Source organism: Neopelma chrysocephalum, unplaced genomic scaffold, assembly GCF_003984885.1.
Source record: "Neopelma chrysocephalum unplaced genomic scaffold, ASM398488v2 Primary Assembly neopelma1_68, whole genome shotgun sequence".
Lineage (NCBI taxonomy): Eukaryota > Metazoa > Chordata > Aves > Passeriformes > Pipridae > Neopelma > Neopelma chrysocephalum.
The window spans coordinates 1664525-1677696 of NW_020897727.1; the positions used below are offsets into that span (position 1 = coordinate 1664525).

The following is a 13172-nucleotide window of genomic DNA, read 5'->3' on the forward strand; positions in this document are numbered from 1 at the left end:
AAAAAACCCCAACCAAATAACAAAAAAAGCCCACCCCACCCAGTAATTTGTAAAACATCAGAAATTATGGGATCATGAGGCAATCTCAAGTAATCCCTTTTGGTAAAATGTCTGGTCTGCTTTTTTTTTACTATGCTTTTTATGATTAATTTTGCTTGTAAAGTAGTACTGTTGATACCAGTTACACACATGCTCTCTGAGTATTAACATGAAAATGTAAGTTCATTTCAGGAACTGCTGGAGGGTGGATGTTATTCACATTTTATAATCCTTGTTTATGTTATGCTCTGTCTATTAAGTAAAATAGTTTAAGTGCACTAAGTGAAATGGGAGATTTATATTTTAAGGTGGGGTTATGTTTAGAGAAATAGTTGTTATCTACATCACTGAGAAATGCACAGTGCATTTTCTTTGGGCTTAAAGCCAGACGAGACATTCATAATAAGTTATTCTGACTCCCAAACAAAGGCTCTTGAATTCAGTTACCTGCCTGAATTATTGAAGGATCTCAGGACACTTGAGGAGAAAGGTGTGCAGTCACTTTCTCACATTGTTACTGCAGTTTAACATCCAGTGTATTTTATTCTCAGGCTTGAAGCTTAAATGTAATGTGAAGGTTTGTCTGATTTGGTTGCTATTATTTGACATCCTTCACTTGAAATTATGGTTCTACCCAAATTTGCTAAAAATTCACCTTAGGCCTAACCACTTCATTTTGTGAAACAGATATCAAGACTAAATCTAGTTTTGTGTGTTTCTTACAAGTGTTATTGTCCTCCTTGACTAGTTTTGGTGTGAAAATATTTTCAGTGCTACTTCTCTACTTTCACCAATCTGATAATTTTAAAAATTAAATATAAGTTTGACAGGGAAATCAATTAGTTGCATATTAAATTATATATGTTATATAATATTTTAATCAAAAAATCATAATTGTATAATATTGTGAGACACACTTGGAGAAAGTACTACTTTATGTCTGACTTTTTTTCCTTTGTTAGCATGCCTGGTTTTAGCATTTACTGGAAGGGGAAATGCATGGCAAACTTTCATATTCTGACTGATTCAAAACTTGATACACAATATAGAACAGCAGTTTATTCTTAAATATGAATTTATTATTAAACATAATATCATTATGCATATTAAAATCACTAATAAATACTTTGCTATTTACATCAACTTTTATATTAATCCATGCTGTGGTTTTAGGATGTTAAATTATCGCATTTATAAATCATTTATTCAAGGAAGAATTATTTATCAAAATGTAATTGTGGAAAAATAATCTTTTTGAGATTGGTTTCTCACAAATCCTATGACAGCAAACTAGAGGAATATAATTGTCCTTCTCTTTCATTTCTCAGCAGCTTTGAGACTGTAGTTTGTTATTTTACCTTGCAGCATTTTTCTAGTATATACAGCAGATATTTCCTCAGCACGCTGCCTGGAGAAGGAAATGGGAATTTAAAAATGAAACCTTCCATTTTACAAAATTGATATAGACCACACAGTAAACTCAGGTAAGTACTGAAAGTACCCACCTCATGTCGTTACATTATGGATCAGAATGCACAAGGTACCACTTGTGGGTGAAAGTTGCCCCCTACTGTCCCATATGACACTTGCATACAGAATTGTGATTCACAACATTTGAGATTCGTCTACTCTTTCTTTAAAGGACACGTTTTAATTCTAAATTTTAGAATTTCATGTGGGTGTATGGTGCATGCAAGATCAGATGTTACAGGAAGAAAATGACCTCAAAGACTGCACTCATAAATGCCTGTTCTTGTTAAATACTAAAATTAATTGATCTGTTTAGTTTTATTTAGACCTGTACCTGAGTGTGAAGCAGATTTTGCCTTTAATAACTATATATATGTATATATATTTTTGAAAGAATTATATTGAAATGGCCTTATTGTTTTTCTTCCTTGTTCTTTGCAATGGAAATTTCATGGGTTTCTACACAGTGGGACTCTACCATTTAATGTCACAGTGCTGAATGAAAGGTGAAAAGCCAGTTAAGGAGGGGAAAATAGAGATTACAGACATAAGGAAAGAAATGTGTAACTAACAAAAACGTTACTGAGATAATACTTAGTGTTTCATTCCATATATGTAAAATGTAATTTTGAGGGAATCTCTATCCATGGTAGTGTTAAGAACCTTTAAAGGGATTATGTTTAAAATATTTGTTTTCAGGGTCTATTTAGTTGCTGCAGACTACTCCTTTTGGACCTCTTATTTCAACTGTACAATAATTGCAGAGTATCATTCCATTTGAGAAATATTTTTGTTTATACAAATAGCTGTAGACATTAAGAAAGAAACAATTATATGAGTTCTTAATTTTTTACCACCTTTTCAGAAAACTGTAAATTCCCTTTTTGCTTATCCCTTAAATAGTAGTAGTTAGTTCAGCTGAACTACCTATGGATGCTTTCTAAGAATTTGTCAGCAAAGCAAATTAGCAGTTCAAAATCCTTACATGCATAAATAATTTAAAGACCGAGGAGAAATTAATCACAAACGCCAAACCTCTGGGAAGCTTGTAAAGCATTGTCCTAGTCACAATGTGAGTATCTGTCCCTATTTACACTGCACAAATGATACTTGAAAACAGCTACAGTGGTAACAAAACAATTGCCAATGTTTATGCTTTCAAATTATGTCTGTCAGAACAATTTGCATGTACGGATCTTAAATGATTCAGTAACAAATGCCAAACATAACTTTGTAACAGTAGACAACTGGTATTACATTGATATTATTAACATTTATTACGTTATTATTTTTAAGTTTTAGATCCCAGTTTTGTTGGATATTTTTATGAAATAGCAGGTTTTTTTCAAATCCAATCTTTGATTTGCAATTTCCAACAAGGAATCCTTAAAGCACTTTACAAACTGTGTAGCACATAGGAATCATTTTGAAAAGAGAAACTGTAGGGAAAAAAAAACTGCCTGGAGGCAGTTGGTGGGAGTTGAGGATCTGTCAATGGCAAAGTGGCAACACAACTGTACAAGGACTGAGATTGCAGGGATAATGGTGTGTTTTTGAAGGCAACACACATTCTTTTCCTCAGTCCTAGTACCTGTTGCTCCTGTCGGTGCTACTTAACTTCTATAGAGAACCCATTTCTCTTTTTGAGGATTCATTGGCACTGTCAGGGAGATATCAACCAGGAAGCAGCTTCTGCTTGGATGTTGTGCTAAATGTTTAAGCTCTGCGTGCCTACAGGGGACAACAGGGAAAGCTTAAGGAACAGAAATCCATGGAGGCTTAAATACTTAGAAGAATACTTCTGAGCCACTTGTGGCTCAGAAATGCCCTGAGCAGAAAAAGGGTAGAGGGTGAAAGAATGTTAGGAGGATGTGTTATGTATTCTTTCCCTGCTGTTGTTATTTAGGCACTCTTAGTGACTTCACAATATAAATTATAAGTCATTTATAGCAGAACATGAACTTAAGCCTCCCGGTTTTTAGGCCTCCTTCTTCATTGCTCAAAAGAGCTCTTAGTATATAATGCGTTCAGCACAGCCCTACTTGGGACAACAGTACAGCAGACACTTTTAGAGTGGAAAAAGAACAGAAAGAAATTGGGAACTGCCATCATGAAAGCTGAAGCGCAATACAGGTCCTGTATTCTAACAGCTCAAGTTCTCTGTTCTTGAATTCCTTGCAGTCCAGAGGTCATTAACTGCACACAGTTTGAAGTTCGGGGTCACAGTGGAACTTAACTATTCTGTAACCCAGTAATCAAATTATCACTCTGTGGTTTGCTGACTTGCCACTCTCTCTGTTATTCAGCCACTATTATCATTTCAAGAATTTAGTGTTTACTACGCTTTAATATATCTGAAAATACATACTTGAACAAGCAACCACTGTGTTGCACAAGTTTGAACTTCCTCTCATCCAAACTGTGATGTGGTCCCCAAATGTGCAGTTTATCCCAAACATGCCTTGTAAATTTATCTGTGTTGAATTTACAAACAAAAACAACAACAGAACCGTCATATTTATAAGGTTCCACAAGCAGGGTCAGATCAAGTAACAGATCTGAGTCAGTATTTCTGAAACAATGTAGAATGATCAACCTAAAAGGCAGACATCCGGCAGTATTGCAGATGTCTCTCTCAGAAAAAGAAGGAAAAAAAAGAAAAAAGTACTTTAATCCTAGAAAGTTAAAGAGAAGTTGACAAGATACTTGAAGAGGAGTTATTTCCAAAGTGTAGGGTTTTGCTTTTTGCAACATTTAGTGTTGTAGTTCAGATTTTATCATGTGTGTGAATCACAAAGTCACTCTTTAATTTCACTTTTATATTGTCACCTTTACATCAAATGTTATTGAGTTCATTGCTCTTCTTGTGGCACCAGCATTGTTACCAGCATGTGTTATCTTGTCTGTATCTACTGTGTTCCTGTTGATCAAAGTGCCCAGAAGTGAAACCCTACCATTAGTTTTGTATAAAGCTCTGGATATTTCAGACAATAAAGTTCTATAAATTTAAAAGCATGTACTAATATGCTGTATAAATGCAAGTGTGATATAGAATATTGACTTTTGTATTTTCCTCTATATTTTCACCCTGTAGATTTTCAGCCTTAACATATGCCTTAGCTGCTGTAGCACAGAACCTGACTAAATTCTTCTATTGATTGTGCCTTGGATCAGCATAAAAGCAGCAACAAACAGAGATATTACACTGGGTAATTTGAAGTATCCCAGAGAAAAGGCTGATTTTTCCTTTCTTTTCAAATGTATGGCAAGGCAAAAATCCATCTGTCAAAGTAATAACAAGGTCCTGTTTAAAGAAACAAATTTCTAGTTGTGTCAATACATTTACTGTAGTTTCCTATTAAACCTTGTTGCAATTTATTTCCTTCTGCTCTAGATGCAACATATTTGACTGAAAAGTAGTTGCAGTAATGTGAAGTTTTCTGGAAAGTCATGAATACCTTATGTGAGTGGAAATGTGTTCGGTTGCCTGTTGCTCCACAGCCATTAATCTGATGAATAAAGAGTTTGCACATGGGTTCACTCAGAGAGTTAACATCTGATTTTACGTGGAAATGTTTAAAAGAAAAAGTACAGCATAGCCTGAAGCCTGTTAGATAGACTTTTAGAGATTTATTTAATGCAGTTTCTTGCTTTTGTTCCTATTGTCTACTTAGAAAAGAATGTTGTTTTGAAATGTAAAATGAAATAAGGGGAAACAATTCAAACAGCATTTCTACTGGACAAAAAAATCCTTTACTTCAAACACATACAAAACCTGTCAGTTTTCATTACTCATCTGTTCTTCTACTATTTCATTATCATCTACATTAAATCAGATGATTCCCCACCTTTACACTGGTGCTTTGGAGATAAAATAAAGGGGCACGAACTATCTTCATTTATCAGCATCAAATAATATCAACATTTGTACTGGGATAGTATTTGTGTCAATAACTCATTTTTAGAACAAATAGAATTAGTAGCTATTATTTCTCTCTGTGGAGATAAATGCTTGATGCAGGAGCTACTTAGTCTTTAGTTACAGGGCAATACTGCATCTCTTCTTGATCTAAAAGGGATTCCTGTTGAATTCAGGAAATCTTCAAACATAACGTGTGTCCCTGTTTGCTGCTTCTGTTATTGTTTTTGAATTTATTGACTCTGTTTACCTATTACAGTGCACTGGATATGGATGATTGGAGTAATACTTGACTGGAATTTCCCCTGCTTCTTCCTATAATGTTTTTAGTGACATTGAAGAGACTTGGGACTTGAAGGTAACTTTCATGCAGTCAGAAATTGGATTGCTTTGATAAAGAGCATGTCATATTGTGTTCATATTGTGTACTTGCCTCTAAAAGCAAGACTAGGTGTGCCACTGGAAAATATTTTTGCCTTCTCCAAATTGTTTATTGAAGATGCTCTTTGCCTCATTTTTTTTTTTTAAATCTAATTTTAGAATATTTTTTTACTTGAAGTAGTAAATTATCTAAAAGCAACTTAATTTTGATACAAAAAACTGCATGTATTCATCTCTTCTGTGTCCAGTGTCACTGGTCTAAAATCTGATGCTTGCTCATTTCTAAGTGAATTCAATTCCTTAATACAGTTGTAAATACAAAGGTTTTGGTTTTGTTTTGTTTTCTCGTTATTGTTGCTGCTGCTGTTTTTTAGCGTTAAATCTGCTAATTCCTACAGATTTTCTAGTGAGAAGTAGCTGGGAACTATGCTCAAATGGCAGCTGAGTGTCCTTAGATTATAAACATAATGTTCATATTCTGACCTGTGCTCCATCAAAGAGCCCAGCTGGCCCACGTGCCCAGCAGGATAGGCCAGGGCTATTTAGATAGTTCATGACCAAATACAGAGAGCCAAAGGCAAGAAAATGAAAGCTTATTTCTTTATTTTTAGCTACTCCTACAGATAGCAAATATTTACTATACACAAAAGTCTCACACCCTTCAGACACCACTTGGAATGTTTGGCTGTGACTTGTCTTCTAAGAAACTTCCATAGGAAACTTTCCTTTTCTTGCCAAATCTTCCTGTATTGGAACAAAGCTTGTTTCAGAGCAGGCTTTGCCTTCATTAAGCTTGGTTATTAACTTTGGAAGATTACAAAAAGGTACAGGCTGTGTAAAAAAGGGGCTTTGTTGGCCGGCTGGAGGGTGAAAAATAGAGCCACAGATTGAATAAGAGTGGAGAGTAAAATCAAACTGTGAAATGAAATGTTGGTAAGGGAAAGGCCTCTAAGAGCTGCAGTCACAAGTTATAGTGCAATCTTTTAATAAGATGATGTCTCCAAAAGTGAGTTATTTCAAATGGGTCATCATTGAATTGAGATGAAATTAATCCTATTATATTTCTTTACCTTGTGTCTGAGAGATATAGCAATAGGTACATACGCTCAGGATGTATTTTTTAAATGGGATATTGACACTTATCAGCTGCCTGAGAAAGCTTCTATCTCTGCTCCCTTGATTGATAGGAAAATATGCTGTTTGCAGATCATATCCTGTTCTATTATGAAACTGAATTTACTTAAACTTGGCTTTCCAGAAATTAAATGCTCCTGAATGAATAAAACCAGTGTATTTAAGGAGCATTTTGATGAAGTAAATTCTTTAACATCCTGATGTATATTGACCAGAACAATGGAGGCACATATGCCCTGGAGTTAATGCATGGATGTGTGTGGCAGATGCAAGGCCTGCATATGGATGTTAAAATCCACATCAAGGCTTGTATCAACTCAGCATGATACAGCAATTGAGAATGGCTGTTTGTAGAGCTCTGGTCAGCATTAGCAAAAAAAGAAAGCAGGGTTTGCATTCCACAGTGGTGGTGTAAGTCAGCCTCTGTAAACCTTCCTTCATGTGGGTGCACATCATTCTTTCAGGCACATCCTTGGTTTAGACTAACTGTGACTCACATGGATAATGTGTTAATCTGACAGCTAATGTTGGTAAAAAATGGATTAACTACTATGTACACGACAGAAAATATCTATCAAAAAGCATGATTTTGCTTTTCAAATACTCTGTTCCAGTGCACTCCTCCTTTGTTCAAGGGGGTGATCTGCTCATCAAAAATGGTTTATACTTGCTTTTACTTCTTGAAGAAAGGTGGCTCCTTGTTGCCATTTTTATTAGAAAACTTTTTGAGTTTTTTTTTTCCCAGTAATTTTTGTTGACATTTTCATATAATCACAGTTAACTATCTTGCCCACAAAGCTATTGAGGATGCAAAACCATCTGTGAACCATGGCCTGCAGCTAAATACTTCTCAAATCAGGATTAGCAGCCTCCGTTTTGTTTTGTTGTTTATTTTTTTTCCCAATTAAAAAAATGCATGTGTCCTTAAAGAGAGGATGGATTTCTGATTAACTGAAAATTATTAGCTTGGTCTGTAATTAAATGTGAAAGTAATAAATCTTACTTTCAGAAGACACTAACTTCTGCAGTGTATTCTTCCTAATAGGGTCTGAAGTAACGTGTCAAGAGTCTCACAAAACACATTATAAAATAGGAATGGGGTAAAGGTCATTCCACCTGCTGTGGCCATACTAAAACTAGTCTTGTTGACTCAACTGAAATATATAAAAAAGGTAGTTTAGGGCAGAAGGTTGATAACAATACTGAGGTATTTACCTTGTATCCTTGGAAGCAGCAGTATAGATAACTACAAATAGTCATCCAAAAGAGTGAATGTAATTAAAGAGATTTAATTGACAAAAAGAGATTTGTCTTCATGACTACCATTCAAAACTTTCATCTTCTAGAGCTATTAAAAATGGAAAAAGTTTCTAAGGTGTTATCATACAGATACATTATAAAACTCTGAGTCTGTTATACAAGTATTGGAGGTAGCTGTTGCAACACTTTTATTTTGTTGCAATTGCTTCTGTTGCAGTAGTTTCTGAAGTGAAAATAAATCCCAGTTTAAATTTTCTGTTATCTTTTCCAGTAAATACTGCAGTGTATTGGTTGGCATTTTGGCTATCAAAAGCTTTCTTGCACAAGACTGTGCACATCCATGTGTTTGGAAATTTGCTTAAGTATTCACTGCCAAGCAGAGTTTTTGTTCTTCAATAGTGATCAGATATTAGTTTGACTGTGTGTGGAAATGTGCAGTAAATCAGTGATGGATTTTTCCATATGTCTTGCATAAAATCCAAAAGTGGTTTATCTAATGTAAGCCAGAACACCAGAAAACAAATTATAATATCATATATTAAAAAAGGCCTTAGCAGAGTTATGAAACAAATAGATAACATAACATGTTGATCTTAATAAAATGAACTGTTTTAGTTGGAGGATTCTTTTATTTGGCTAATGAATTTCTCGAAACAGGAGATTATCTTGTTACACCTAATTATGTAACATTTTTGCTCCAGGGTTTAAATGCTGCAGATAAATGATTCAGTCTGGGGGTCAACAAGCACCCAAAGATGCTGCAGGTAAATCCAGTTTCCTTACTTTTCATATGTGGTCCATGTCCTGACAAAGCTCAAATAACTGCTCTGAAACACTGGAGCTCTAAGGGGAGTTGTCTGAACTATGTTGTGCTGGTTTAAATATATTGATTCTGTCACCACAGGACAGATCTAACCTATTTTATTCATTTTCTCTCTGCTCATTTCTATATTCATCTTTATAAAGAGAGAGAGTTAAATAGATCTCTTGATGTTAAACAGTATCTACATCTATTAGACAGTATTGTATAAGTGATTACAGATTAAACCAATAAATAGCTTGCACAGGAATTTGTTGGGCATTTTTTGGACAGGTTAGCTTTTAAAAGCAACTTGATTTTATTTTAATCAAGTAGAATCTGAAAAATTGTATTTAAATAGAACACATAGACATCTTTGATATTTCATACAATATAGCTTGGAGCATAGTTCAGCATCTGGATAGACTAAATTTAATGTAATTCATCTGTACAGACTGCTTTTCCTTGAGTTAAAAAAAAAGAAATCATATGCCAAAATTACCAGATACCTCTGTCTTATGACTGAATAAAGAAATTAAAGAAGCTAAAAAGAGGTATTATCAGTCATTTAAGGAAATTTTCTGAGTGATGAGAAAATAACTTTTAGCTCATTGTTTTTCAAAAAACCCATGTCCCTATAGACAATTTTGTCTTTTATAAATGGCTACAAAAAGTTGGTTCCAAAACAAGGCAAATTAACAAAATTTAGCTGCAAATCAGTATAGTATATTCTTAACCTTAAGTACACTTACAGTCCAAGTCCAACTGAAATAAACAATTTATAATAAATCAGATATATCGTATTTATCTTCTGATAATCCATTACCATGCAATAACCCTAGATATTCCCAAGAGCTTTTAGTATTAACATAACATGTTAATTGAATCAGCAAATAATTTTCAATCTGAAAATCATCTTCATGGCAATTACTGATATTAAATATACAATTTATATGAAATTCAAAGCATGTGTAATTGACCCAATTGAAACAGTAGTTTGAATTCAACTTCTGTGTCTATATTCAGTGTATGTGTATTGAACGTGGAAATACTGGCTGGTTCAAACTAGGATACCTGTCCCATTACTATGTAAGATGACATGGACTGGTAACTGTAAAACTTCACTGCACAATCAGAAATTCACTTTCATGAACATGTGCTAAAAAAATTCTTTTTTGCCAATTGCGCTTGTAAAACTGAGTTTCACACATGCTCACCAGAAGTTAACCTCAGTCTCAAAATAAACTCATGTACCTATTCATTTCACATAAATTAAGGCATATAAAATATTTGTAATTGATAGTCATCTTTCAAATCACCTGTGGTTTGTATGTATTTGAGTGGTGTTCAAGAAGCTATGCCCTGTGAATATAGAAGGTAATACACAGGCTTGTAATTACAATTAAGCTGTGAACTTTCAGAGGCAGTGAAGTGACCCAATCCTATTCTAAATTGCAGCACTGGGTCCCTATTTCTACTTTCTACCTGTAAGTTGTGCTGCTCTTTCCCTTTTATCTCTCAGACTCTCCAGAGTGACCTTTGGCCATGTGAACTTTCTGATGCAGCTTTTAAAACCAGTGAGAGTTGCCAACTATGATTTAAAATTAAAGTTTTCACTAATATTTAAAAATAAAATAATAAGAAGAAGTAGTAGTGTTCTAAAACTGTTAGTGGTTTTTCCAGTTTCCCCTGTTCTGTTCTGGATGCCAACCCAATACCAATAGTCCTTGCATATGTATTTTAACTTCCAGAACATCAGTGATAAGTTGTTTCTTAAAGCTTGAAACAGACAAAGTATCCTGAGAACTGTGAAAGAATGTATTGTTTTGATATTTCTTCTTATTTGTTTTGTTCTGCTGCAAGTAATCAAGAAATACTTTATTTTTTAAACAAGTGATTTACAGGAAGGAAAGGATTAATTATACTGATGAACCCTGTATTGTTAGCCACAGTAATAACAGTAGACATATTTTACTTCTATAAATATCTCCTCTTTTATCTAACATCTTTGAGTCAGATGGTGCTGAGATCCCTCCTTCTTCACTAAGATTCCTACAATCCATATTTCAGCAGTATGTTTTATATGTAATACAATAAAATCCACAAAATGTGCTGTTGCCTTGCTTTTTAGTACAGTAGCATCCAGTTATGAAAGGAATAATGGGTGCAGGGGATAAATAAGACTAGTCAGGTTTGGATTTCATTTTCTAAATGAATTCAGCTGGCCTGACAGCCCTAGAGGTGCCCTTAAGCAGAGAAATTGTTAGAGAAGGTTAGATTAGGTGATAATTGCAGGACAGAATAAAAGTTGAACAACTGCTTTTCTTTCTTTCTGGATTTTTGAGGAGAGCTGAATCAGTTTGGCATATTGAGAAACCAGAAAAACAGTGGGGCTCTCACTTTGCTTGTCCTGAAAATTAAAATCTCAATAAGTAAAAATGCTGAAAAGCCTCTAAATATATTCTATGAAATTCCAAACTTGTATTGCCAAGAGGGTATTTACTTATGTTAGGGCTCCATCTACAGTCACGAGGAAGCAAATCTTACCATCGATGGCAGCTCTCTCTGCCTCTGTGACTTCATTGATTCACCATGTTTACCATGATAAACTCTCCTTTTATTGAGGTCAGCACACTTCAAGCTCTTTGCAGCCACAGTTAAGGTATCTGATCTCTAATTATTTCCAGTAAAGAAGCAGATAAGGTTACATTGACTATATGTGCCAGTATTCCTGTAGGATTGGCTTAAATGTCAAGTAATTTTATTTTCAGAAGGTTAGCAGGCCCAGACAACATTATCATAGTATGGCACTCACACATTTGTAAAATTGGTAGGATTTTTGCCGCCTCACTATTTCAGTTTGAGAGGCTCTTCAAGAACATCATTCCTCAGATGATGAACACTATCCCAGTACTCACAGTCTAAATGTATTAATGGGCTTCTGGTATTCTTTTCATTTTAAGCCACCATTGACCTTGAGTTAAAATAGACTGGATGTAATAATCCTCAGCCTCAATTTCTGATAGCATATAGAAATAGTTATGGTACTACAATGCAAGTACATAACTCAAAGAGTGCTCTTTTATTTGGTACTTTTTGCCATCAACATATGAATTGGAATTTGACTTGGGTCTTCCATTTCTTTGGAACAGTCAAACAGAGGTGAAGACAGTCACTTGTGAGGAATATGGAAGCTGAGCAGTAAGTGGAAGTGTGTTTATTTCTTTACTACTGTCCGTATGCTCATCTCTTGAATAATTAATCTTATGTAAGTGAAAACATGCAAACAAAAACACCCAAATCTTGTCCTTCAGTTATAAAACAAGTAGAATTGGGTAGTAAATCAGGGGAAATATTTAAATAGCAAAAATAGCAATAAAAATGTCTAAACCTGTGACAATACATGGCACTGACATGGTTTACTGGAAGTCTCACTCTTAAGCAAATAGACACATAAAGTGGATGGGACAAAGCTTGAAGGTACAAAAATCAGTCTCACAGTTTTTTATCTAAAATTAATGTGTACCAATGACAGTTTAGCTACCAACTGCACAATAGAAGCTAAGAAAAGCATGGAAGGTATTTGCTTGAGCATGACTAAGCATATTAAATAGTGTGTTGTTAAAGAATGTGACAACAGTGGTAACAAAGGTTAACATTGAACTGTCTGATTAGAAAAGGAAAACTAAGTAACTGAAATAAAAGATAAACAAATAATTATTTTGGGAGTTTTTTTAATAGTTAATCACTTTTTTAAAAAGTAGCACACACAAGAAATCCATTTCTCAATTTTTTTTTCTAAAATAAAGCTCACGCAAAGTGAATGTTTTCTCAGCATCCATTTGCAGCAACTCTCCATGCAGCTGCAGAAGTCTTGGCAATAGCTGTTGATGGAGGGCAAATTTGGGCTCTTACTTCCAGTACCTCAAGAGCAGTGAGATGCACTGCCTTCCCATTTACTGGAGGGCAGTGTACAGCAAGAGAATGCAGGGGTGATTAAGTGGAGCAGGTGATGGCACACTCTGGTAATCTGTATGTCAAAGTTATTATTTGCTAATGTTCTTGTGAATATGAAACAGGAATGGATGTGTTTCTGTTTCCTGAATGTTTGTGGGAGGTAAGAAATACAAAGGAAAAAAACAAGAGTTGCAAAACCATAACAAGCAGCTC

The 13172-nt window shown here is 34.6% G+C and overlaps 1 long non-coding RNA gene across 2 annotated transcripts; it reads left to right on the forward strand.

The window, feature by feature from the left end:
• Positions 1-5692: 5692 nt before the first annotated feature.
• On the forward strand, positions 5693-12196 carry LOC113968549. 2 transcript variants are annotated; one of them, XR_003534554.1, is made up of 3 exons: positions 5693-5786; positions 8905-8967; positions 12155-12196. It is a non-coding gene; the product is annotated as an uncharacterized LOC113968549 (long non-coding RNA). The 2 variants fall into 2 exon arrangements; XR_003534555.1 differs by lacking the exon at positions 12155-12196 and adding an exon at positions 11016-11073.
• Positions 12197-13172: the final 976 nt, after the last annotated feature.